We start from the raw sequence: 27,781 nt of genomic DNA, 5'->3' as shown, positions 1-27,781 counted from the left end.
CCATTAAATAGGGTTTGTATTTGTTTGTATAGATATATGGTGTATTAAAAAAAAAATAAGTTTATTAGTTATTCCACACCAATTATTTGAAAACTAAATGATTTAATGTAAACTTTCATAATATTGTCCAAATGAACCATTAGATAGGGTTTGTATGTTTTGTATAGATATGTGTATTAAAAAAAAAATAAGTTTATTAGTTATTTCACACCAAATTATTTGAAACTAAATTAAATTCAATGTAACTTTAATGATATTGTCAAAAAAGAACCATTAGATAGGGTTTGTATTGTTTGTATAGATATATGTGTATTACAAAAAAAATAAATTTATTAGTTATTTCACACCACATTATTTTAAACTAAATTAAATTCAATGTAACTTTCTTGATATTGTCAAAAATGAACCATTAGATAGGGTTTGTATTGTTTGTATAGATATATGTGTATTAAAAAAAAAATAAGTTTATTAGTTATTTTACACCAATTATTTGAAACTAAATGAATTCAATGTAACTTTCATAATATTGTCCAAAATGAACCATTAGATTAGGGTTTGTATTGTTTGTATAGATATATGTGTATTAAAAAAAAATAAGTTTATTAGTTATTCACACCACATTATTTGAAAACTAAATTAATTCAATGTAACTTTAATGATATTGTCCAAAAATGAACCATTAGATAGGGTTTGTATTGTTTGTATAGATATATGTGTATTAAAAAAAAATAAGTTTATTAGTTATTTCACCCAATTATTTGAAACTAAATTAAATTCAATGTAACTTTAATGATATTTGTCAAAAATGAACCATTAGATAGGGTTTGTATTGTTTGTATATATATGTTATTAAAAAAAAATAAGTTATTAGTTATTTCACACCACATTATTTGAAACTAAATGAATTCAATGTAACTTTCATGATATTGTCAAAATGAACCATTAGATAGAGTTTGTATTGTTTGTATAGATATATGTGTATTAAAAAAAAATAAGTTTATTAGTTATTCATCCTACATTATTTGAAACTAAATGAATTCATGTAACTTTCATGATATTGTCCAAAATGAACCATTAGATAGGGTTTGTATTGTTTGTATAGATATATGTGTATTAAAAAAAAATAAGTTTACTAGTTATTTCATCCTACATTATTTGAAACTAAATGAATTCAATGTAACTTTCATGATATTGTCCAAAAGAACCATAGATAGGGTTTGTATTGTTTGTATAGATATATGTGTATTAAAAAAAAATAAGTTATTAGTTATTTCACACGATATTATTTGAAACTAAATTAATTCAATGTAACTTTCATGATATTGTCAAAAATGAACCATTAGTAGGGTTGTATTGTTTGTATCGATATATGTGTATTAAAAAAAAATAAGTTTATTAGTTATTTCAACGACTATTATTGAAACTAAATTGAATTCAATGTAACTTCATGATATTGTCAAAAATGAACCATTAGATAGGGTTTGTATTGTTTGTATAGATATATGTGTATTAAAAAAAAATAAGTTTATTAGTTATTTCATCCTACATTATTTGAAACTAAATGAATTCATGTAACTTTCATGATATTGTCCAAAATGAACCATTAGATAGGGTTTGTATTGTTTGTATAGATAATGTGTATTAAAAAAAATAAGTTTATTAGTTATTTTCACACCACATTATTTGAAACTAAATTAATTCAATGTAACTTTCATGATATTGTCAAAAATAACCATTAGATAGGGTTTGTATTGTTTGTATAGATATATCTGTATTAAAAAAAAATAAGTTTATTAGTTATTTCACACCACATTATTTGAAACTAAATTAAATTCAATGTAACTTTCATGATATTGTCAAAATGAACCATTAATAGGGTTTGTATTGTTTGTATAGATATATGTGTATATAAAAAAAAAATAAGTTTATTAGTTATTCACACCACATTATTTGAAACTAAATGACTTAATGTAACTTTCATGATATTGTCCAAAAATGACCATTAGATAGGGTATTGTATTGTTTTGTATAGATATATGTGTATTAAAAAAAAATAAGTTTATTAGTTATTTCACACCAATTATTTGAAACTAAATAAATTCAATGTAACTTTAATGATATTGTCACAAAGAACCATTAGATAGGGTTTGTATTGTTGTATAGCTATATGTGTATTACAAAAAAAAAATAATTTATTAGTTATTTCACACCACATTATTTAAACTAAATTAAATTCAATGTAAACTTCTTGATATTGTCAAAATGAACCATTAGATAGGGTTTGTATTGTTTGTCTAGATATATGTGTATTAAAAAAAATATAAGTTTATTAGTTATTCCACACCACATTATTTGAAACTAAATAATTCAATGTAACTTTCATGATATTGTCCAAAAATGAACCATTAGATAGGGTTTGTATGTTTGTATAGATATATGTGTATTAAAAAAAAAATAGTTTATTAGTTATTTCACACCACATTATTTGAAACTAAATAAATTCAATGTAACCTTATGATATTGTCAAAATGAACCATTAGATAGGGTTTGTATTGTTTGTATAGATATATGTGTATTAAAAAAAAATAAGTTTATTAGTTATTTCACACCACAATATTTGAAAACTAAATTAAATTCAATGTAAACTTTAATGATATTGTCAAAAATGAACCTTAGATAGGGTTTGTATTGTTTGTATAGATATATGTGTATTAAAAAAAAAAATAAGTTTATTAGTTATTTCACACCACATTATTTGAAACTAAATTGAATTCAATGTAACTTTCATGATATTGTCAAAAATGAACCATTAGATAGGTTTGTATTGTTTGTATAGATATATGTGTATTAAAAAAACATAAGTTTATTAGTTATTTCACACCTACATTATTTGAACACTAAATGAATTCAATGTAACTTTCATGATATTGTCCAAAATGAACATTAGATAGGGTTTGTATTGTTTGTATAGATATATGTGTATTAAAAAAAAATAAGTTTATTAGTTATTTCATCACTATTATTTGAACTAAATGAATTCAATGTAACTTTCATGATTGTCCAAAAACTGAACCATTTAGATAGGGTTTGTATTGTTTGTATAGATATATGTGTATTAAAAAAAAATAAGTTTATTAGTTATTTCACACGATCATTATTGAAACTAAATTAATTCAATGTAACTCTGATATTGTCAAAATGAACCATTAGATAGGGTTGTATTGTTTGATAGATATATGTGTATTAAAAAAAAATAAGTTATTAGTTATTTCACACGATTTATTTGAAACTAAATTAATTCAATGTAATTTCATGATATTGTCAACAATGAACCATTAGATAGGGGTTTGTATTGTTTGTATAGATATATGTGTATTAAAAAAAAATAAGTTTATTAGTTATTTCACACCACATTATTTGAAACTAAATGAATTCAATGTAACTTTCATGATTGTCAAAAATGAACCATTATAGGGTTGTATTGTTTGTATAGAATAATGTGTATTAAAAAAAAATAAGTTTATTAGTTATTTCACCCACATTATTTGAAACTAATGAATTCAATGTAACTTCATGATATTGTCAAAATGAACCATTAGATAGGGTTGTATTGTTTGTATAGCTATATGTGTATTAAAAAAAATAAGTTTATTAGTTATTTCACCCACATATTTGAAAACTAAATTGAATTCAATGTAATTTCATGATATTGTCTCAAAAATGAACCATTAGATAGGGTTTGTATTGTTTGTATAGATATATTGTGTATTAAAAAAAAATAAGTTTATTAGTTATTTCACACCACATTATTTGAAACTAAATTAATTCAATGTAACTTTCATGATATTGTCAAAAATGAACCTTAGATAGGGTTTGTATTGTTTGTATAGATCTATGTGTATTAAAAAAAAATAAGTTTATTAGTTATTCACACCACATTATTGAAACTAAATGAATTTCAATGTAACTTTCATGATATTGTCCAAAATGAACCATTAGATAGGGTTTGTATTGTTTGTATAGATATATGTGTATTTAAAAAAAAATATAAGTTTATTAGTTATTCACACCAAATTATTTGAAACTAAATAATTCAATCTAACTTTCATGATATTGTCAAAAAGAACCATTAGATAGGGTTTGTATTGTTTGTATAGATATATGTGTATTAAAAAAAATAATTTATTAGTTATTTCACACCACTTATTTTGAAACTACATTAAATTCAATGTAACTTTCTTGATATTGTCAAAATGAACCATTAGATAGGGTTTGTATTGTTTGTATAGATATATGTGTATTAAAACAAAAATAGTTTATTAGTTATTTCACACCACATTATTTGAAACTAAATTAATTCAATGTAACTTTATAATATTGTCAAAATGAACATTAGATAGGGTTTGTATTGTTTGTATAGATATATGTGTATTAAAAAAAATAAGTTTATTAGTTATTTTCACACCACATTATTTGAAACTAAATTAAATTCAATGTAACTTTAATGATATTGTCAAAAATGAACCATTAGATAGGGTTTGTATTGTTTGTATAGATATGTGTATTAAAAAAAAATAAGTTTATTAGTTATTTCACACCAAATTATTTGAAACTAAATTAAATTCAATGTAACTTTAATGATATTGTCAAAATGAACCATTAGATAGGGTTTGTTTGTTTGTATAGATATATGTGTATTAAAAAAAATAAGTTTATTAGTTATTTCACACCACATTATTTGAAACTAAATGAATTCAATGTAACTTTCATGATATTGTCAAAAATGAACCATTAGATAGAGGTTTGTATTGTTTGTATAGATATATGTGTATTAAAAAAAAATAAGTTTATTAGTTATTTCATCCACATTATTTGAAACTAATGAATTCAATGTAACTTTCATGATATTGTCCAAAATGAACCATTAGATAGGGTTTGTATTGTTTGTATAGATATATGTGTATTAAAAAAAAATAAGTTTACTAGTTATTTCATCCTACATTATTTGAAACTAAATGAATTCAATGTAACTTTCATGATATTGTCCAAAATGAACCATTAGATAGGGTTTGTATTGTTTGTATAGATATATGTGTATTAAAAAAAAATAAGTTTATTAGTTATTTCACACGATATTATTTGAAACTAAATTAATTCAATGTAACTTTCATGATATTGTCAAAAATGAACCATTAGATAGGGTTTGTATTGTTTGTATAGATATATGTGTATTAAAAAAAAATAAGTTTATTAGTTATTTCACACGATATTATTTGAAACTAAATTAATTCAATGTAACTTTCATGATATTGTCAAAAATGAACCATTAGATAGGGTTTGTATTGTTTGTATAGATATATGTGTATTAAAAAAAATAAGTTTATTAGTTATTTCACACCACATTATTTGAAACTAAATGAATTCAATGTAACTTTCATGATATTGTCAAAATGAACCATTAGATAGGGTTTGTATTGTTTGTATAGATAAATGTGTATTAAAAAAAATAAGTTTATTAGTTATTTCATCCTACATTATTTGAAACTAAATGAATTCAATGTAACTTTCATGATATTGTCCAAAATGAACCATTAGATAGGGTTTGTATTGTTTGTATAGATATATGTGTATTAAAAAAAATAAGTTTATTAGTTATTTCACACCACATTATTTGAAACTAATTAATTCAATGTAATTTTCATGATATTGTCAAAAATGAACCATTAGATAGGGTTTGTATTGTTTGTATAGATATATCTGTATTAAAAAAATAAGTTTATTAGTTATTTCACACCACATTATTTGAAACTAAATTAAATTCAATGTAACTTTCATGATATTGTCAAAATGAACCATTAAATAGGGTTTGTATTGTTTGTATAGATATATGTGTATTAAAAAAAAATAAGTTTATTAGTTATTCACACCACATTATTTGAAACTAAATGAATTTAATGTAACTTTCAAATATTGTCCAAAATGAACCATTAGATAGGGTTTGTATGTTTGTATAGATATATGTGTATTAAAAAAAATAAGTTTATTAGTTATTTCACACCAATTATTTGAAACTAAATTAAATTCAATGTAACTTTAATGATATTGTCAAAAAAGAACCATTAGATAGGGTTTGTATTGTTTGTATAGATATATGTGTATTACAAAAAAAATAAATTTATTAGTTATTTCACACCACATTATTTAAACTAAATTAAATTCAATGTAACTTTCTTGATATTGTCAAAAATGAACCATTAGATAGGGTTTGTATTGTTTGTATAGATAATGTGTATTAAAAAAAAATAAGTTTATTAGTTATTTTACACCAAATTATTTGAAACTAAATGAATTCAATGTAACTTTCATAATATTGTCCAAAATGAACCATTAGATAGGGTTTGTATTGTTTGTATAGATATATGTGTATTAAAAAAAATAAGTTTATTAGTTATTTCACACCACATTATTTGAAACTAAATTAAATTCAATGTAACTTTAATGATATTGTCAAAAATGAACCATTAGATAGGGTTTGTATTGTTTGTATAGATATGTGTATTAAAAAAAAAATAAGTTTATTAGTTATTTCACACCAAATTATTTGAAACTAAATTAAATTCAATGTAACTTTAATGATATTGTCAAAATGAACCATTAGATAGGGTTTGTATTGTTTGTATAGATATATGTGTATTAAAAAAAATAAGTTTATTAGTTATTTCACACCACATTATTAGAAACTAAATTAATTCAATGTAATTTTCAATGTAATTTTCAATGAACTATTATATAGTGTTTGTTATTTCAATATTATATAGAATTCATTTAATATTCAAATGTGTAATCCTTTAAATATCTCGAAACGAAAAATATATATGACATACCACTTTCATAATTATGGGCACATATATATATAAATAACGATTTTATGTTAAAAATATTTGTCGTTCGTAGATAAAAGTATGATTTACTTTTATTTTTATGAAGAAAGAAATGAAGAAGATTATTAATATTCATTAACGATACGACAGATTGATATACGAATTTAAATATATAATATTCTCACTTTTATATGGAAATATAAAAAACACGTTGATAATCAATCTAACAGAAACAAACAAACAAACAAAAGTCATCTTAAAAAATACCAATTACAAAAAAAAGAAAGAAAAAAACCATTAAAACGTAATCCACCAATAGGGAATTACGATCTCACGAGAAAAACAAAATGAAGTCAAACCCGAGACAACGAGACACATAACGGATGATGATTCTTTTCTTCGATGAATGAAACGGACACGATATTAAAAAAGATATATAAAAGGAGGTGTAGGAGAGTATGAGGAAAGTACAAACAGGAGGGGGGGGGAGACAAGAGATGAAGAATTTGAAAAGTTTCGCGTTAACGTCGGACAAAGTTTAATAAACGTTATTAACGGTACCGGATACGGTATTGTTCACGGCTGTCTTTAGTAGTTATACCGATTCGACGTGACCGGAGGCGCATTTTGCTCTCCTTGTATCGAAACGAACAACGGATTAGAGAAAGACAGAAACCAACCAACAGAAAATACAGAAGAAGACAAAGAAGAGAAGAAACAAAAAAACAAAAAAACCATACTCACTCGTTCACTCATACACACACATATACATGCACGTAAAGAGAAAAAGAAAGAGAGACAAACGTACCGAGAAAGAGAGAGAGAGAGAGAGAGAGAGAATGCCTAGAGTATTTCTGATTTACGAGGCGCGAGAGATGCAATAAAAGCTTCCACGTAGATAAATCGATAGCCATGGAAAAAGGCGATAAGTCGTTTTGACGGGTCGTCGACCTTCATTGACGACTCTCACGTTTTCGAAACTTCCAATTTTCTTTCCTTTCTTCCTTCCTTCCTTCTTTCTTGCTTGCTTGCTTTCATTGTACCAACCAACCAACCAACCAACCAACCTACCTATCTACCTAGGTACCTACCTACCTATCTATCCATCCACCCTTATAACACGGCTAGCGTGAAAGCTATTGTTTCGACGTTACGTCCACGATATTTCTGTTATTGACGATAGTTGAAGAATTTTTCTCTCCGGGAGAAAGGGGAGGGGTGGGGGGAGGTGGAAATAGATGAGAGCTATGTATAGTTTTCTTTTTCTTTTTTTTTTCTCTTTCTCTCAGTCTGTCCGTCTGTCTGTTCGTCTGTTAAAGTATAGTAATAGCAAGGCATTGAAGCACGAAGAAGCTAGAAGACGAAGAGAACCATCAATTACGAGCAATTCGTTCTAATTGTTCTCATTAGAGGAGCATGACCGATCAGTTCCTTTACTCACGACTGTTCAACTTCCATCTCTTTCCTTTTTTTTTCTTTTTTTTTGATTTGTTTCTTTTTTATCACCGACTTCCTTTTTGCAATTTGTCCAAGGTGGACATTTGGTATATAGTAATTTATAATAAGTTATAAAAGAATTGTGTTAGGTTATGTTGTTGGAAAATATTTTTAGGAATGGTTTCTTATTCAATTTTTCTAGATACATTTTTTAAAATATATAGTTTTCTTTATTTCTTAGTTTAATTTTGTATATATTAGACAGATTGAGACGGATTTGATTTGAAGATTTTTAGAGATTTTTTTGTTAAGTATATATCAAGGATTAATTATGGTACTCGGGATAATGAATTGTTTGATTACTGTGTCCAATATTACGATTCTCTATATTTATATTTAAAAAAAAAAAACAAAAAGTGTTAAATTTTTAATCTATAAAAGTTTTGATTATAAAAATCGGTGTTAGATTTTTACTATCAATAAATTCTTATATAATATAATATAATATAATATAATATAAGAAAAAAAAACACCGCGATGATGTTGATTGAAAATATCGACAGAAAATTAATTGAAGTATATATTCCATATATATATTATTCTCGTTTGATATAAAGAGAATTATATTTTCTTTTTATTCGTATAGAGATGAGCCAAACAATGCTCAACGACGAATCAATGCGACCTATCGATAGCATTCTCTGCCGCGAGCATAAAAACCGAAACCGGGATCGATAACTCGTTTGTGTTGTTCGAATCAAATGCTTGCTTCCCTTTCTTTTTTTTTTTTTCATATCGTCCTTGTCATTAAGAAAATAAAACGAAGAGATTTGAGACACGCGCGTGGTAAACGCGAGAGTCAAATCGATTTAAGGGATGACGAAGAGAACGACAACGACAACCAACAAGAAGCCTGCTTGTTTGAAAAAGGAACCCGTGAGAGGTGTATTACCGTGAGTAAACAGCTATCTGGATGCAGAATACTACTCGTTGCAAAAGGGGGGATTCTCAATTGTGTTTCTTGCTTTTTAATCCGGTAGCTATTACCTACTAGCATACTCTACAATACCTATCTACTATTCAACTCGTACCAACCCACCCCCCGGCCCTCCCCCTTCCCAATTTTCAACTTTCAACTTTCATTGAAAGGGGGGTTTCTTTTTTTGCCTTATTACGAATGCATTTTTTTTTCAATTCACCTTCTCTTTCTTCCTTTCTATTATTAATTTTATAACCAAATCTGTTGGATATTAGTATATTGTATTCTAACGTATTGGTTTAAATTTAGTATGCGAGAAGTGTTGTGCATAGATAGAACATGTGTGAGAATATAAGTGTTAATGAGGTAATTGAAGTAAGTTACAATAGATCGAAAGAACAAATAAATAGAATAAGAGAAAATATATTGGTTTTATTATAACGGAATATATGTATACAGTTGTTAAATAAATTTCAAAATAATTGGAAATAATATCTACCTCCATATATGAACCTTCAAGTAAATCTGCTATTAATCAAATGATGAAAAACTTGTAATTAAGCAATTTTTGGTTTGTTTTTGTTTTTAAACATCCTCTTACACGAGACACATCTATTTTCTTTTAAATTATTCTAACATTTCGCGGAGGATAATACGTGACAAATAATTTCTTGTAACAAACAAAAATTTAATGAAATAAAATCGATTATAAAGATCCAATTATATATAAAAAAAAACTGGTGTGTGTAATTATGTACGCACGTAAGAAGTTATACTTCTTTGGCGTACCAAAACGAATATAACCTCAATAACCTTAAAAATAACTTCAAAAAATAACTCCAAAGAAAAAAAATAACTTAAAAATAAAAAATAATAATAATAATTATATATATAAATATATATAAGAAAGAATAAAAAAAAGAAAAAGAAAATATTAAAATATAGATATCAGTCCACACTAATTATTAGGGAGATATGTCGAATTACTTTACTCGTCAACGGCCATGGCACCGGTGATAGAACTATTCCTGCTCGATCATTTAAGTCAAGCAGCGTTGAGTACGATTAGTACTTGGATGGGTGACCCGCTTGAGAAAAAAAAAGAGAAATAAGAAGAGAAGACGATTTCATGCCGTAAATTTGAAATCGCTTTGCCGCACATCGTTAAATGCCGACAAACTTCATGGTGTTGATTTTTACCATGTTATCACTCGTAAAAATTTCATTCTTATCTCATCATTTTCCAAAACGCGCCAAAAGAAGAGGTATAACTTCAAAAAAGAAAGAAATTATTTTGAAAAGCAACTGACCCGCGATAAATAGGATGCGAATAAAAGAATATATAGGTTGGACAGAATGAGGAGAAAATGGTCGAGCAATTTGTCGTAGCCAAGGCGAAAGACTTCTTGTTCTCCGATGCAAATTTCTCTTCTCGTTAATTAGCTATTCGTTGGTAAAGGAATAGTCTTTTCGCTTTGCGTTGTCAAGGAAGTATAGTTGGTATGGGCCAAGCAAGGATAGTTATATACATCCCTCTACCTACTTTCACGTTCGGGGTTAAAGTTAACCGGATAGAAAAGAGCGAAGGAGAGAGGGAGAGGGAGAGGGGAAGGGAAAAGAGGAAGAGAGAGAGAAGCCCGAGAAAAGGGTACGCAGTGTAGTAGTACACTCTGTTCTCCTGGCAAGCCCCGTTCTCATTCGCGAATACCCAAGTTTCACGGCAAAAGAGAGAATTCATAATTGCTTGGCCGTTTGTTTAAGCCGTGGGCTTCATCATTGTCGCTCCACGGTGTATACCTACTCGCTTCGACCAAACTTAATTCGAAACGGTCGATCCTTTTAACGTTGAGAATTAAGTTACGCCTTGATGCCTCGTAAAATTCGAAATGAGACTTCTATTTTTCCTTTTTCTTCTTCTTCTTCTTCTTATTCTTCTTGTTCTTCTTGTTCTTTTTCTTCCTATCGTCGTCATGTTTTTGTTTTTTTTTTCGAAATTATTTCTATGGATTATTCAATTACACGAGAGAACAAGAAAGAACAAGGGATGTATGTGTGCTTGTTTTTATTAATAATATGATTATGAAAAGATCTTTCATTTTCGTACTATACACGTACACGTTTAAAATAGTTTAGCAACTATCCAATCATAAGATTTAACTTTTTCAATGTTTCCACGTTGTAAAGATGGAAAGAAGTAATATCGAAAAAAAAAAAGAAAACACGAATTTGATCGTTATCAACTTTTTAAGCACGGCTGAATTTGTTTCTGAATAAACGAAAGCCACTATAGTGGCACATCGTTTCTTAATTAAAATCTAAACAATCTTAACTAGAATCTACGATAAATATATCCTAGATACAATTGCAATGGGAATACGAATTTTTATGAATGATCATAGAATTTAGTTTTCTATCCGACATGAGTTTTGATGCAACGAAAAGTATAATCGGCGAAAAATGATAAAAAAATTAAATTACGTCGTTCGTTCGTTCGTTAGATCCGAGTTAATGAAATATTTAATTATCCTGATGAATAAAATTCGACGCGTTTTGTATTAATTATTATTCAAATAAATAATCATTTAAAATATCGAACGACGAATGTGTTATAATGAATACGAACGTAATTACATCTTTGTATGCGTATTATTAAATTAATTAGTACACCTACCTCCGGGATAGGTTCCAACTTTAGGCATAGGACCTACACCCAGTGAGTAGGAAATCGGGTAGGATTTAACTCAAAGGAATGTCCTAGCTAACTTCATCGACTTAACTGGATTTTAACTTGTAAAATAAACTTTCTCCTCGCTGCCAGAGTTTTCGCACCTCGTAAGTGTAATTGATTTAACGTTTGTCCGCCGTTATTTCTTTTCGTAGGTATGTAGGTAGGTAGGTGTGTGTGTGTTCACCCGTTTGCCACAAGCAGTTTCTACCAGGTTAACAAGAGAAATTTCATGAAAAATAATTTACGTCAGTTCGCTTTTACAACTCGTAATCACGCGGGATTATTCTTATCCTGCTTTTTGTATTCCTCTCATCCCCTATATACGCGATTATTATTATTATTATTATTATTTTTATTATTATTATTATTATTGTAATACTCAACTTCTTTCCATGTTATTATCATTGTAAATATTATTATTATTATTATTATTATTACAATTGTCAATGTTAATTCCGAGGAACAAATTATTGGCCTTATTATTATCCTATTAAAAACAATAACACGTTTATATATAACGGACGGAACACGCATTTAATACACTTTTCCTATTCTTTTGTTACTTTTTTTTTTCCTTTCTTTCAAATTTGTAAAATAGTCGACTAATTATTAACGTTACGTATATATATTATAGTTCGTTTAAATCGTATAATCTGTATATGTCACGTGAATATTAGTTTTTTTTTTTAAATTATATATTGTACCACGTGTTGCAAGAGAAAACTTCTCTTTCCCCGTGTGTATTCACAGACGGTATAAAATGAATAAATATTCAATATATACGCGTAAAAGGTGTGGGCGGAGTGGGGTTGGGTGGTGGTGGGAATTACAAAGTATACGGTCCGCTACGTGTTAAATATTATTTTACGATCTAAACGTTTTTATTTTATTCATTCGGGAAGAAGAATATAAAAAGGAAGGATGACAAGTAGAGAGACAAAGATAATAAAATACATACGTATTATGGTGCTCGAGTAAAAGGCAAAAGGAACAATTCTACGAGAGTCAACGGGGTATTTCCTGATTATCCTTGAAAACATTTTCCTACGGTCTTTGAAACGTAAAAATAGATTACTAAGAAGAAGAAGAAGAAGAAGAAGGCATATTCTCTCGTTCATTCATAATTCCTTCTCATTTGGCGAAGCGCGAGACTGGGACATATTCGAGAAAAACAGAGAGAGAGAATAAGTGTATGAGAGAGAGAGAGAGAGAGAGAGAGAGAGAGTGTGTGTGTGTGTAAGAGAGAAAAGTGAGTTCACCTTCAGAACACGAGGGACTACCCGTTTATTATACTCTAGCCCCTCGAGGACATTGACGTAAAAATAAAGAATAAGAGAGAGAGAGAGAGAGAGAGAGAGAGAGAGAGAGAGAGAGAGAGATGCAATATGGCTAATCGTAAAAGCGAGCTATGACGACATTCTGGGCTATGAATAAATTTTGAGCGCCTTTCCTCGTTATCATCGCACCTCGAGTTCGAAAAAATAAAAAAAGAGATGAAGAAAAGATAAAAAACAAAAAAAAAAGGAAAGGAAAGTAATATTTATGTATAATTCATTTGGTATTCTCAAATTTGTTTTGAATCATTTTTTTTGGAAATAATTGATTCAACGATTTGGAGTAAGAATTTCTTCGGTGGAACCTATATGATTTAATTTATCAAACCTTTGTACACACACTATATATTGTTATATATATTTTTATATTTATATATTTATATTGACGTTTTTATTATAACGAAATTTCCTATAGAAAGAAGAATATTTTAAATTTGAATTAAAAATTAAATCGTACAGGATAAGAGAGTACATATATTTTAATATACCTAATGAAATTTTTATCGATTTTATTAATTTTTAAATAAAAAAAAGAAAGGAAAGAAACACTTACATACTTATTTCATTTGTAATTATCAAATATTGTATCTTTTCAAAATTATTGATAGATCCGAACGATATAATTTCTCAATATTTTTACCGTATATTATATTACATTTCTATTTATATTTATTATTCACCTTGCATCAAGTTTTTTCCTTTCTTTCTTTCTTTTTTTTATTATAACGAAATATTCTATAAAATGAAAAATATAAAAAGTTTTAATTAAAAATTACTACTCGAAATACAGATAGGGAAAATGTAATAATAATACATATATATAATATATATATAGTATATATATATTATAAAATATAATATATATAAATATATAATAATATATATATATAAAATATAATAATAATAAATATATATAATATAAAATATATATATATATATATATATATTTTAATATACCTAATGAAATTTTTATCGATTTTATTAATTTTTAAATAAAAAAAGAAAGGAAAGATATATATATATATATAATATCTATATAATATAATATATATAATATATATAATACATATAATATATAATATATAATATTATATATATATATATTTCAATAAACAAGTAATGAAAATTTGTATCGATTTGTTACAAATGTGCATAAAATTAACGTTTTGCGGTTTAGTAGCCAGTGTAGTTTTCTCACACACATGAAAAGAAAAGCAATTTACGACTTTCCCGAACAAATAACGCCGTTTGTTTCATGGTAGTAGCGTCCTTGTCGTCGTCGTCATCCACGGAGACAAGCGAGGGGTTTGGCGAGTAAAGGAAAGAGTCGAAAACAAAGAGAAAAGCGAAGTGAAGTGAAGTAACGACGAAAAGAGAGATTCTCGTCCGAACCCAGCGGGGAACGGCTCATTTAAGCTTTCCCGAACTCCGTCAACTAGTTACAACTTTTTCCATTGACTAACGTAGATAGCACGTTGCACAACCCCTGCAAAGTGACTCGTTTTATACTTTCCTGTCTGCTGCTTTGCCATCTCAATCCCCTTACCCCGTACCCTTAACTCACCCCACTACCACTACTTCATCATCTCTCTATTCTTTTCGACGTGTTACCAGCCTACCACCCTTAAAGTAACAACAAATGAGTTTTATGACTAGTCATTCTCTTCATATTGTCCATATTTTAATACTCGTTTAACTATTTTTTTCTTTACAGCAAATATTCCAACTATTTTATATTATCATTCTTAATACCATGATTTGTCTGGTTTCATCAAGATTAATTATTTACGTATTATTGTATATATATATACAATGTTATTATTATGTGTATTAGGGCTTGCAATTATTTTGTTACTAGAAAGAAACTAGGGCTCCTAGTTTCATACACGATGACGATATATATATTATAACAATGTTATTATTATGTGTATCAGGGCTTGCAATTATTTTGTTACTAGAAAGAAACTAGGGCCCCTAGTTTCATACACGATAACGAGATATATATATATATATATAAAATGTTATTATTATGTGTATTAGGGCTTGCAATTATTTTGTTACTAGAAAGAAACTAGGGCCCTTAGTTTCATACACGATGACGATATATATATACAATGTTATTATTATGTGTATTAGGGCTTGCAATTATTTTGTTACTAGAAAAAAACTAGGGCCCCTAGTTTCATACACGATAACGAGATATATATATATATATAAAATGTTATTATTATGTGTATTAGGGCTTGCAATTACTTTTTTTACTAGAAAAAAACTAGGGTCCCTAGTTTCATACACGATGACGAGACCCTATTTCAAGGGTTTCAAATTATCCTCGAGTTTTTGCTCTGGTTGTATGTATATCCTTGACACATACTATTTTGAACATGCAACTACAATATATCTTGGTAATCATCTCTCGATTGTTATCCTACAGATCTTAACACGCACCCTACTAGTAGGGAAAATATTGTTTCTAATTAAAAAAGAATTTTTAATTACGTAGGTATTATTTTAATCGTCTGCTTGCATTTCCATGTTTTGTTTCTTACCTTTTGAGGGGTTAGGGAAGGGATACTACTCCTCCCTTTTTTCTCTGCCATGTAATGGGATACTTTTGCTAGTAGTGATTAAAGGGAATTGAAATGGTCTAACGCAACTATTAAATGAAATTAAATGAAATGAAATTAAATGAAATTTTGGGAACGTTAAGTGGGCAGGATTAATAGGACCTCGCAAAATAACATTGATTAAACAAATTCCCCTTCAGAAAAAAAAAATCATTCTAAAATATAAATTAAACTTAACGAGTTCTACGAAGATGGTACGATCAAATATTCCGAAGATCGTTCAAAAACTCTTTTCAAGAGAGAAAAATAAACGAGACGACAAATGTGTAACAAGTTAAAATTGAACTTTACAATGCCAATAAGAAATTCGTACATTTTATTACCGTGTACTTATTTCTAGTTTCTTGCACACTCCGACCTCAATTTTCCATCCTGAATTTATTTATGTAAAACAACAAAGAAAAAATAAAGAAATAAAGAACAAAGAAAATACCCTCATTCCTCCTCCAAAATACCTCAATTATTCTCATACCTATTCCATAATTAATTACTTTTTATATTCGTAATTTACTTTTCTTTTTTTTCCCAACAATCGATATGCATAAAATGCAAATTTTAAATATCATCACTCCCACGCGTATGTTCTAACCAAATAATTATTATCAATAAATGTAATACGCATACACATATACATATACATACATATATTTAATTAAATATTTCTCATAATATACCTAGACTAGTTAAAGTTATTATATATAATAATATCGGACATCTGCATTAATTATCGTAGCTACATATCGACTTGGAGCAAGTTACGTGACTCACTCACTTGGTGACACACGTATACACATACACACATGGATACCCACACCTACGTGTAGATCCGTTTGTACGTGTCTATTCCTAGTACATGTGTATACATTATGAATACATAGACGCATTACCGTGGACGAGGAGACATTAAACGGGTACCGGTCGGCACGACAACGCGTATTGTAACCGTTCTGCCACGATCCATCGCTACTACCTTAATTATATGTGTTCCTGCCGTAACTCTCGTTAGAGCTCTCATTGCAACCTGTCTGCCTGTCTGCCTGCCTGCCTGCTTGCTTTCTGCGTATATACCTGTGCGTATATACACGTGTATATAACATTAATACATACTAGTATGTAACATCACTCTCTTACTATCTCTTTCTATTTCTATCATTTGCTCTCATCTAACCAACGTTTCTAACAAATTGCATTTATGCATCCCATCCCATTTCATCTCATCCCATCTCATCCCTTGCTGTGTGTCCCATTACAAATTGTTCAATAATAACTCTAAGCTATGTTTTCATTTTTTTTGTTCTTTTCTTTTTTTAAGAGAAAAATACAATTATCCTACTGGCGAATAGAAAAATCTCAAAACCGAAAATATATTTGATTTTTGTTCTTTTAAACGATGTAATTTATGCGTTACTGTGTATAACTACGTTAGAGCGTTGTTCAAAATCTAACACCTGATATCATTGCATTGAAATATTATATAAGGGTTTTATCTGGAAAGCTAATAATTCGAATATTTTTATACACTTTTGCTCCACCCATTAAATATATATATTTTATTCTCCATAATATATAGGAATTACATGTCCAACATTTTACGATAAGAAGCATGAGAAATAGTAATAAACTATAAGATTCACGAGAACCTTTTTCTTCTTTTTTTTCTGCTTTCGTCCATTTAATCCGTGTAAGATCTGGAATTAATTTCTCTCCTGGTCCTGAGAATAAATTATTCATGCTTTTTATTATATATATATATAAAATAATTGCATGAAAAAACGAGTTTATGAAAATGAGTACAACATTATTTAAAGGTTTATTTGAGCTAACTTCAAATGAAAGTTACATACGCGTTCGAATATTTGAGTTATGGGAACGACGACCAACGTCCTGGTGGGTTCCTAGCTCGAATCACTATTTCATCGCGTCTCTCTGCGTTATGGGAAAGGTAAGGGGGTTCTATTATGAACATAATGTATATATGTTACATGGACCAACCAACGTTACTACGAAATACATAACGCGTCATCGCCCCGTTGCTTTCGTTACTGTTCGGGAATGGACTCGATAAATTCTCATCGAACGTCGTTCCTACTAATTTTGAAAGATATATCCTTTTATCGATCATATTTCATATACAATACGTCTATGTGTGTGTATATATATGTATAAAATATATTCGAATATTAATGGTACAATGATTTTTATTTTATTTATTTTTTGTGTTTTTTTTTTCTGTTACAGGTATCCTACTCTACTTTGATTGATCCGTTTTTATGTACAGACAGTACGTGAGTTATTTTAAAAATATCTATTTTGTCATATTTATATATGTATATATAAATTTGTCATGTACACGACGAACATTATTATGATCAATCGTATCGAATTTATTTTTGTTAACTCTGACGCATTTTTAACAAATTACTGCATTATGATAAATTATAGTACGAAGATCACTTGACCTCTCGCGTAATTTAGTTTTAACCCTTTGACCTTTCGGCAAGCTCTCTCTCATTTAAAATCTTCGGTAAATATGGTAATCATTTTTTTACTCTTTTTTTTTTTTATTATTATTCTTTCATGTCGTCGTTGGAATTGGGTGACGTAAATATACCCCTTTCGTACATATTGATCACTATAGCAGAGGACTTGTATATGCGCTTTTAACAGTCAAAGGATTAAATTGGATTTAAAAAAAAATTCTACGGAAAAGAAAATCTTTACGGAATAATGTGAAAAATAATTGTATCATAGTTCGTCAAATAAATTGACACGATTAATCAAACTTAAAAATGATTCGCAAAAAATCGTTACATTTAATTCTTCCCGTTACAAATTCTACCAACGAGAATATTCAAAAAAAAAAAAAAATATAGTTCATTGTTCAAAATTAATTTATAAATCATCGTATCACGAGTTAACATTTTTTTCGTATATAACTTCATTGTATATATATTCTTTTACATTTATATATTGACACATTTAAAATTTTACGATTTGAGAGTATGTATTTCTCACTTATTGTTAAAATATTTGAAAAATCCAAATTGAGGATAGAATTTTTGAATAGTCGTGAATCGTTAAATAAAATGAATATCAATCACGACGAGACGTGTTACCACGTATAATAAAAATCTCCTCGTCGAAATCGTTTTAGAACAAGAGAAATAAAATTCGTCGATAAAAAATGTATTTCACAGATAGTATACGATAATCGTGTGAAAATATTTCGTCGTGTTGTAATTCTCTGATAAAAAAAAAAAAAGAAAAAAACAATATCATACATCAATCATTATTCGGAGATAACAAAAAAAAAAAAGAAAAAAGAAAAAAGAAAGAAAAGAAAACTGTTCGTTTGATCGATTTTGTCAAGCTTGAAAATGTTCGTCGAAAGTAATTTGCCCTTTCGATTGTACGAATTTGGAAAGTGTAGGAAAACTCATTCTCGATGAAATCGGTTAGCAGAGCTCAACCCCCACCCCCACCCTTCCTCTCTCTCTCTCTCTCTTTCACTCATTCACTCAATCGTAGTTTCCTCTTTAACACGTTCGAGCCACAAGTCGCTTTCATCGGATCTTTTTCACGCGTTGGTGCACAACGATAAATCCGCGGAACGGAATCGATCGGCGAACGATCGACTCGGTAAGCCGATGTGTTTCTAAAGGGATTAGCCTTTGGGACACCGTGTGTGCCGTGAGATGCGTATTACGTGATTGGATCGGTACGCTTATCCCTTTCGATCGATCCAATCTATCCCCCTACGATCCGATCTATTCGATCTATTTTCTGTCCGAAAGAATTCCAAATTTTCAAATGCGATTCCCTTTTTTTTATTTTTGTTTCCTAACCCCATACCCCCACCACACCCAACCACCCTATCCCCGTTTCGGACAAGTTGATTCTATTGCACCAAGTAAGAGTTCTTTCAAAAGTATGAATACGAACCAAAATCCGTTCTTTTACTCGTCTACGATCATTCCTGCATCTACGCAGATATTTCTTCAACGTGGTGGTGTTGTTCTCCGGTGATTAGTTAGTTATGAGGAAGATATGAGTTCAATTAGAATAATAAATAAGAGTTAATTGAAATCGTAACGCATTATTGGCAAGTTAGGGAAAATCTTGACTGCATAAAAATCCTGTATATATATATATTTATATATTTAATATAATAATAATATAAAAATATAATAATATATATAAAAATATAAAAATAATATTTTAATCCTGTATATATATATTTATTTATCAAATACAATAATGAGTGACTTTTAATTAAATGTTAGACGCGTGTTTCTCAGCTCTCGTTAATCTAGCGGTTTAATTCATTTCTGTATAAAAGGATACATTTAATTAGCTCAAAATGTCGCTGCTTTATCGCTTGAGATCCGTCCTCGTGGGCGTCCAATGAAAGAATAGAATGAGCGCCGTTGCGGGCCCAGCTGGGCGTGGCCTAACGAGGGCACGAAAAGTGGGGGGGATGCGCGAACATCGCGGCTTCGAAATTTCCTAAACGCATTTCGCTAATGCGCATGCGCGTCTACGATCCTTTTCGATCGTACGATTCTTGTGTTTCTAATATTATTGCAATGATCGATAAACAATCCGATAGTTTATATACGATTTTTCTTTTTCTTTTTTAAAAAACAAAACAAAAGAACAATTTTAACCGATCGATTAGATTCTTAAATCAAACAAAAAAAATGTGCTATACTTACACGCACCGAGGAATTCAGTTACGATGTTAAATTTTGGATTGTATCGTATGTATTTGAATGAAAACATATAAAATCAAAAATATATTATTTATTTATCAAAATATATTATTTATCAAAATCAAAATATATTATTTATTTATTTGTATTTTTAACCTAATTACTATTATAAATACTACAAAAATTTAATGAGATAAGCACTAATAGGTGTTCTCAGTGTCACAAACGCAAAATTTCAGGCGTCCACCGTTAGTCTAAAAATTTATTAATAAGAACAATTTTGTTGTCATTCCTCGATAAGTTTACATGAAAAGAGATTGTCGTTAATATTTAAAAAAAAAAAAAAAACAAACAAAACAAAAAGAAAATGAAAAATAAAAATCATCTACCCCGTATGCGTGCGAGTTTAATTAGTAAATAATTTTGTCAGATATATCACCATAAAAACCACGCTATTGAGATAAATTCAAGACGAGTAATTTAATCGTAGTTGAGTGGGGTGGTGTGGCAGGGGTAGGGGGGTCGCTTTACCTTTGCTTATTTTAAAACTACTACATAGAAAAATGTGCTTCTTGTTGCACTTGAAGGCATTTTATTCGAATCCTCGAGAAACCGTCGAAAAGTCGATTCGTTCGAACTTCGATAAGGTAAAAAACTCAAGCTCCCTTCTCCCTCCTACCCCTCCACTCCTTGAATTCTCCCATCGGTCTTATAAAAAAAAGAGCTATCACGGTGAAATTTTTCTTTCCTCGTCGAGAAACGGTATGAGAATATTATTATCGTTAGGTCTCGTTTGTATGACTTTTCTTTTCTCTTTTTCTTTTTCTCTTTTTATTTTTTTTTTCAAGAAAATATCGAACGCGAATGCGTACTTCTTCCTCCGAAAGAGAAAAAATCGTGGTACGATAAACGGGAAAAGTTACAAATCTTTTAATAATTCATGAAGAAGTACTAAACCGTTTGTGTAAAATTTATTTAATCGTAAAGTTATCCGATTGTAAAATATACGTTTATTGTTTAACGTGGGCGGGGGTATGTGGTGTAGGGGTAAATGTTAGTAGTAAAATATTTCATTTCATATGTAAATAATAATTTGTTCATATTTTATGATTATTATAATATTAAAGACACGTTTTTACCCACTTTATCTTTCTTTCTCTCTCTCTCTTTCTCAGCTACGCGTTCAGTTCGATATTTAAATTTTCTTCTATATTTCGAGAAAATTTCGTCTGGCATCTTTGCAGAATGCAATGTGTCGTATACATTCAACCATTACACATATACATATATATATATCCGTTCATATATAGGTCAAAAGCATCGTACCTTTAAAAGCAAGCAAGCAAGCAAGTAAGGAAGAAGGCACGACGTTGAACTTTGCTTTAAAAGCGACGAGTAGTTGTCGAAAGGTAAAATTTCCTTTTTCCCATGTCAGAAAGTTATTGTCGGCTCGGTGAGAAAGAATTCTCGAGGCGCGAGTCGTGTTCGCGTGCGACACCTTCAATGCCGCCGCGTTGCTTTACATATCTCTCGACAGTTGGACTTTTGGCATTGCTCATGGCGAATTCTAGGAAATACGTTGGAAAATACATATTCCTAACCCCCAGAGCAGTAAGAAATCTTTCTTCGGGGAAACTTACTTCTCTCAGACTCCTCTGAGTGAGTGGGTGGGGGGTAGGATGGTGAGGATCCAAAGAAAAAGAAAAAGAAAATAAAAATATACAATCCAAGCAAGATAAGAAAGAAAAAAAAAAGAAAAAGCAAAAAATATGATAACAAAAAAGTCGAGAAGTCGTAAATATTCGTAAGGAACGACGACAACGTATGATTATTTATCGTATCTATCAAGCTGCTGCGATGTTCTTTTTTATTTTATTTTATTTTATTTTATTTTATTCTTCTTCTTCTTTTTCTTCTTCTTCTTTTTATCGTTGCACCGAAACTCATATAATATTGATAAAATGTAAATATTCCCTGTCCCTTGGTGTTAGATTTTGAAGATGAAAGTTGATAACGTATGAACGTAAATCCCATATGGTATGTATAAAATATACATACCCATAAGCAAAGGAGACACTATTATAGAATATATTAGCTTACTAATCCTGATTTCAGCCTAGATTGGACTTTATATTCTTTTTAACCACCTTACCCACACCAGATAGACATATATATATGTTTTATTCAAACGAATGTTTAATTTAACGAGCAAACGTCGAGTTGTTTTCATTTCTTTTGAAAAAATCAATTAAACGTTTTATACGAATATAATATATTAAACGAGCAAATGGTTGACTGTTGTCAATTTTTCTTCTCTGCTTCATTTTTTTTTTTCAAATAATCGAAACCAATAATAACATCGTTGAACGATACAACACCACTGTAAATAGTTAGTTTACACACACAAAAAAATATATATAATATTTTTTAAAATTTTAAAAAATAAAAATATAAATATAATATAAATTATATTTATTTTATATAATAAAAATATTTTTATTCAAGAAGTATCTCGTAACGTAATAAACGTGAGTGATATAATAACTCAGAGATGAATTTTTACCAAATTACAATTTATACGGTTACTGAAAAGAGTTGTTTCTATAGAGAGATCATGTTTTTCTTACAACCAGATAAACTAGACAAAACTATACATATATTTTTCAAATATATTTTAAATATAATCCATAAACTCTGACGTATACGTAATCCTTAGGTGGGGTCATAAAACATTCTCAAGTACCTTAACATGTAAATCTTTCTATGCGAATAACAAGCAATGGTGCAAAATTCAAGAGTGAAGTCAGAGTTGGTTGAACGTGCAAACAAAGGACACACAGTAATAGTAGTAGTAGTAATAGTAGTAGTAGACAACAGGAGACAGAAGGAAACAACTTGAACAGGTTCTAGCGATCCTTGGCGCGAGAAACAGCAAGAGCTGTAGGCACTGGCAACCAGTTTACCGCATTGTCAAGTATATAGGGGTGGCCCGCGACCAACCACCCTTCCTTCTCTCCTACATCGTAACCCCCTCTCGCCAACTCGAGGCTGAACCCGGTTAACTAGGTTGCCGCATAGTGACGTCACAATCGTGCTAGCTAACCCAGTTCGCGTAGGAGGTCGCGCGTATAACTGCCTTCCTGGCTCCAACAACCAACCCTATTCCGCAAATATTGCCTCAAAATTACGTCTATGCGGCTGGCAAAGCTAGTGTTCTCTCTCTCTCTCTATCTTTCTCTCTATTTCTCTCTATCTCTCTTTCTCGTACTCACTAACTCACTAACTCACTTCTCGCGAGACCAGTCGATGCCCCGAGGCACGAGAGGCTCGAATTAAAACGGCACACCGAGAATGTAAATTTACTTCCCAACCCTTTGCAACCTCACCTCATTGCTCGCTTTCGTCCTTTCAACCCTCTCCCCACCCCCTCCCACTCAGTCTACAACATTTCTCTCTCTCTCTCTCTTTTTCTCTCCCTTTTCCTCTATCCTTTCCTCACTCCCGTTTCACTCACCCCTACCCCTTACTTTTCCTCTCTAGTTCTCACTCGCCAAGCTCCTTATCCGATAAAGCTTTTAGAATCAATTTTAATCCAGATACCAGTCGTGCCATGCACGTTTAGCCAAACTCCACGCGAACTTTCAATCGCTTCTTCTTCTTCTTCTTCTTCTTCTTCCTTTCTTTTTTTTTTATCTTTATTGTTTTTTATTTTCAATAATAATAAATCCAATTAAAAAAGATTCCACGCGTTTATTTTCATTTTGTTTAAGAACCATTATATTTTATCGACGAGATAAAACACATAGAACAGATATCTAAGGGGAACTAGAGAAAAATAATCGTACACGCGCTGAATAAATGAAATATTTATCGCGTGTTAATAAAGTATTCCTTCTAAGTGGAATTTCTAAGAAATCTGGGTCATTCTCGCGTGGATAACACGTAATCGGATAATTGAACAAAAATGTAATAAACCAAACAGCAGCTGGTTCAGCGTAAAATCCGTCCTTTCATTTCTATTCTCTTTGCCTAGTTTTGTTAACCCAATTCATGGCCAACCACGAAATATCTCGTAGCAAGCGTATGTACCAAGACTGCAAACTACCAGATATCTCGTAGTTTGCGTTACAAGTTTAGATTGATTGCTAGTGGTCGCGGAATAAGTTTATAGTTGTTTGAGTTGGAGAGAAACTATTAGAAATGATAAATTATATATTTTATATAATAATATTTTCTTGTTAAAACACATACTAATTTATACGTACTATATCTGTAATATTAATATTATTAAATTTTGTGAAATTACATGTTTTTTTTAATCTGTTAGGAACGACACGCCACTATAATGGCTCACCTTAGTTACTCTTTATCTCAACGTTTGAATTAAATGATCGTTTTTATCTGACTTGTTTTACACTTTTTTTACTTTCAAAACGTTTTGTATAACAGTATTAACCATATGCATAATATAATTCGTAGAAAACGTAGAAATTTACAATATTCGTTTATAAATAAAAGAAAATATATTAAACAATATCCAATTGGTTAAAATGTAATTTTATATTAATCTCTTAAGATGATGCGCCATTATAGTGGCTTTCGCGGGTTTCATCTTGTATTATGACGCGCCCCTACAGTGGCTCGCTCTAGTGACTCATTCACTCACTCACTGTTTGAATGAAATAATCGGTTTCATATATATTGTTTCACACTTTTGTTTACTTTCAAAACGTTTTTTATAACAGTATTAACAATATGCATAATATAATGCGCTAAAAACGTATAATTTTACAATATTCGTTTCTAAATAAAAGAAAATATATTGAACAATATCCAATTGGCAAATATCTCATTCTATATTAACCTCTAAAAAATGATAGGCCATTATAGTGGCTCACTTTGAATGAAATAATCATTTTCGTATATCTTACTTCAACACTCTTATTTGCCTTTACAACGTTTTATAACATTATTAAAAATATACAGACATAATATAAAGTCTTCCGTACAGAGAATTAGAGAGTTTCGCATAAAATTTAACAGTGCCTCAGAGGTTAAAATAAAATCTTTAGCATCCAAGACAAGACGCATTAAATTTGTCTGCGACACCGAATGGATTACGATAAATGTACACGTACTATGATACGAGAAAAGACAGCATAGAGAAAGATAGAGATAGAGATAAATTGAGTAGAATAAAATTTGAAAGTTTCTTAGAACGATAGAGATAAAAAAGCAATCTTTTATCTTGCTATTAACGTTCAGGAGACGGAATTTTTCCGTCTTGAACGGACGGAATTTTCTCCTAACGAATGAATATATACTTTCCCCGTCCCGTTTCCCTCTCTTATCACCCCCTCCCTCCCTCCTCGACCTCCCCCTATTCGACCAATCCTCGTTCCTTTAAAAACGGGTATTGAACGTTCTATCGTCGATAACGGATACGTCAGAAAGATTGATCGCAATTCAGCTCTCTGTGGATGGAAGCTGTTCGTTGCGGCCGATCGATGAGCTTCGTTGCGATTTAAAACTGATATTGTGACCGAGGAAAGAGAAAAAGAATAAAGGGGAAAAGAAAAGTAAAAAAAAAAAAGGGAAGAAAAAAAATAGTAAGGAAGGAAGAGGTGGAGGAAGTTTTTAGTTGTAAAGAAGGGAAAAGAAGGAAAAAATAAAAGAAAAATTATTAAGATCGTTGAACGAGGTTAAACTTGTGCCATTTTCAAAGTGCTCGCTTTAAAGTTCATTAAACGAGAAATCACGTTGGAATTTGAGCAAGGAAAAGTATTATTATTATTATTGTTATTGTTATTATTATTATTATAATATAAATTCGTTTACATATTCAAGAAGGGAATTTATGAAAGGTATCGTAATTTATAACGAATATTTCTTCAAAGTTGAATAATATAATATTTCTTTCCTTTTTTTTATCAGTAGAACTAAAAAAATCTCATCATCCATCCTGTTCATCCAACACACAAACTATTCAATTTTACTCTAATCGTGAATCTCGAGAGATAATAATTCAATTTTTTTTTAAATTTATTTCTTTATTATAAGCGAATGAATGATTTTGATTATAAGAGAAGTTTCATAATATCAACGAGTTCGAATGGAATAAGATTTATAATTGTCAATTTGCCGTACGATACGATTGATCGAAAAAAATAATATATACCATGGGGTTGATAGGAAGTATAATAACCATGGGTATTTTCTAAGTCCAACGGGGAATTTATCATCCATCTCGTTAACTTCCGTTTGTTTCTCACCCGTCGATCATGTTATTTATATTCGTACATTATGAATCCCTTCCGGGGATTCAATGTTGCCTTTGTTAAAGGTACGAGAGGAGAGAATCTGACTATGTGTGTTGTATCTCTACTTCGAGCTTGTCCACCTAACCGTCCCAACAGAAATAGCCTATGGGGGCTTGGTTACGGGAAACTCGCAAGCCAACAATGTCCATATATCATCGATAAATCCAACGACCGATAACATATGCGTCAGAGTGACCTCTTGCCTCCACCGATTTTGCATCTCTCTCACACACACACACACACAACACACACACACACACATTCTGAAATAAGTTCATTTTTTCTTATATTCTTTTTCTTCTTCAAAAATTATAAGATAAGTGAATGTGATTCATTCGTCATAGATTATTATTTGTAATTTTTATAGTTTTAAATGAAAAATGTAATTGAAAAATATTGCAGAAACAACAACGGTCCCAATCTCGTATAAATATTTCAACGTATTTCAATGTATTTCAACGAGAAAATAATAATAATGATAATACGTTTACGAAAATTGAATAAAAATACTTATCAATTATACGCGCTCTCTCGATGGGGTTTCATATATATTATATAATCGATAATAATTCACAATGCATAAATCGCGAATCGATTGAATTATTCTAAACATAATTTTAATACGATAATGTAGTCATTTAAAATTATAAGTAATGACGAACCGTGTTGAAACGAATAAATTCCATTAAGTAACGTTAGTTTATAATCCATTAATTTGAATAATAAAAAATGCATCGACGTTATTAACGACATGTTATTAATG

At 29.6% G+C, this 27,781-nt stretch overlaps 1 protein-coding gene across 7 annotated transcripts in view; it reads left to right on the top strand.

Annotated features, from left to right (window-relative positions):
* Window positions 1-27,781, top strand: part of LOC122515069 (fasciclin-1) — a 763,302-nt gene that overhangs the window by 609,844 nt on the left and 125,677 nt on the right. The gene's annotated exons all lie outside the window — the stretch shown is intronic.

This window comes from Polistes fuscatus, unplaced genomic scaffold (genome assembly GCF_010416935.1).
Source record: "Polistes fuscatus isolate 324 unplaced genomic scaffold, CU_Pfus_HIC Scaffold17, whole genome shotgun sequence".
NCBI classification, from domain to species: domain Eukaryota; kingdom Metazoa; phylum Arthropoda; class Insecta; order Hymenoptera; family Vespidae; genus Polistes; species Polistes fuscatus.
The sequence above is the reverse complement of the archived record's forward strand: the minus strand, read 5'-3'. Positions and strand labels throughout refer to the sequence as shown.